Here is a 2,500-nt window from a genome sequence, read left to right on the forward strand (position 1 = left end):
TAATTCAACCTAGTACGAGAGGAACCGTTGATTCACACAATTGGTCATCGCGCTTGGTTGAAAAGCCAGTGGCGCGAAGCTACCGTGTGCAGGATTATGACTGAACGCCTCTAAGTCAGAATCCAGGCTAAAGAAGCGGCGCGCTCGCCCGCAGTCCCATTGCCGACCTGCAGTAGGGGGCCCTCGGGCCCCCAGAGGCACCTGTCAGGGGACGTCCCCCCGCGGCGGACGAGCCGCGAGGGGCGCCCCGGATTGTTATTCCCACGGGACAGCGGGTAGAATCCTTTGCAGACGACTTAAATACGCGACGGGGTATTGTAAGTGGCAGAGTGGCCTTGCTGCCACGATCCACTGAGATTCAGCCCCGTGTCGCACCGATTCGTCCCCCCCTCCCCCCCCTCCCCCCCCCAACACTTAACCCCATTTACCCAACAACACATACATCATCCCCTTAAATATATTTTGCACGTTTTCCGCTACCGGGCTACGTGTGTATTTTTCCCGCAGGAGGTGTGCGCCCGCTCACTAAAATGTCCATGCCTTAGTGTTGGAACGCACCAAGTCCCACTAAGATGTCCCTGCCTTGGTGTCCCGCAAAGGGTGTTGGAACGCACCAAGTCCCAATAAGATGTCCATGCCTTGGTGTCCTACAAAGGGTGTTGGAACGCACCAAGTCCCACTAAGATGTCCCTGCCTTGACGCACCCATGTCCCGACCCTTGGTGCCTAAGAAGCATAAGATGGCCCATGTGATGTCCCATGCCACGACCCTTGACGCCTAAGAATGTCCCATGCCCCGACCCTTGATGCCTAGGAATGTCCCATGCCGCGACCCTTGATGCCTAAGAATGTCCCACGCCGCGACCTTGCTGCTCGGGCATCCCAGGATGCGTCCCATGCCAATGCCTTGCTGGTCGGGCATACCGGGATGCGTCCCATGGCGTCCCGTGCTGTCCCATGGCGTCCTGTGCTGTCCCATGGCGTCCCGTGCTGTCCCGTGCTGTCCCGTGCTGTCCCGAGCCTCACCAAGGCCGTCCCGTGCTGTTCCATGGCGTCCCGTGCTGTCCCATGGCTTCCCGTGCTGTCCCGAGCCTTACTAAGGCCGTCCCGAGCCTCACCAAGGGCGTCCCGTGCTGTCCCATGCCGTCCCGAGCCTTACCAAGGCCGTCCCATGGCGTCCCGTGCTGTCGCATTTTGTCCCGAGCCTTAGTAAGGCCGTCCCATGCGCGTCCCGTGCCGTCCGAGCCTCACCAAGGCCGTCCCATGGCGTCCCTTGCTGTCGCATTTTGTCCCGAGCCTTACTAAGGCCGTCCCATGCGCGTCCCGTGCTGTCGCATTTTGTCCCGAGCCTTAGTAAGGCCGTCCCATGCGCGTCCCGTGCCGTCCGAGCCTCACCAAGGCCGTCCCATGGCGTCCCTTGCTGTCGCATTTTGTCCCGAGCCTTACTAAGGCCGTCCCATGCGCGTCCCGTGCCGTCCGAGCCTCACCAAGGCCGTCTCATGGCGTCCCGTGCCGTCGCATTTTGTCCCGAGCCTTACTAAGGCCGTCCCATGCGCGTCCCGTGCCGTCCGAGCCTCACCAAGGCCGTCCCATGGCGTCCCGCGCTGTCCCATGCCGTCCCGAGCCTTACCAAGGACGTCCCGTGCTGTCCCGAGCCTTACTAAGGCCGTCCCAGGCCGTCCCGAGCCTTACCAAGGCCGTCCCATGGCGTCCCGTGCTGTCCCATTTTGTCCCGAGCCTTACTAAGGCCGTCCCATGCGCGTCCCGTGCCGTCCGAGCCTTACCAAGGCCGACCCATGCCTTACCAAGGTCGTCCCATCGATCTCGGAGAAAGTACATCATAACATCGGAATACACCCCGACATCGATATCGGAGAAAGTACATCATCATAACATCGGATCGGATGCGTATCCGTCCAAGTGCCATCGACACTTCGAGAAGTTCGGACCTAGCTTCCTAGCATGTTGATGCGTCGGTGCTAATGGGGACATAAAGATCCCACGACGTTCCGAACGGAAGTAGCCGAAGTGTTCCGTGCGTGTGAACTCCATTGTCCCATGTGCCGGCTCTTGACTCCTAAGATGTCCCATGTGAAGGCCCTTCATGGCTAAGAATGTCCCGTGCAACGTCCCTTGATGATCCCCATAAGGTGTCCCATGTGCGTCCCATGCCGTGCCCAGCCTTACCAAGGCCGTCACATGCTGTCCCATGCGCGTCCGTGCCGTCCAAGCCTCACCAAGGCCGTCCCAGGCCATCCCGAGCCTTAGCAAGGCCGTCCCGTGCTGTCCCATGCCGTCCCGAGCCTCACCGAGGCCGTCCCGTGCCTCACCAAGGCCGTCCCGTGCTGTCCCATGCCGTCCCGAGCCTTACCAAGGCCGTCCCGTGCTGTCCCATGCCGTCCCGAGCCTTACCAAGGCCGTCCCGTGCTGTCCCATGCCGTCCCGAGCCTCACCAAGGCCGTCCCGTGCTGTCCCATGCCGTCCCGAGCCTCACCAAGGCC

Source organism: Eschscholzia californica, unplaced genomic scaffold, assembly GCF_041429995.1.
Source record: "Eschscholzia californica isolate CP2 unplaced genomic scaffold, dmEscCali1.0.p SCAF_48, whole genome shotgun sequence".
Lineage (NCBI taxonomy): Eukaryota > Viridiplantae > Streptophyta > Magnoliopsida > Ranunculales > Papaveraceae > Eschscholzia > Eschscholzia californica.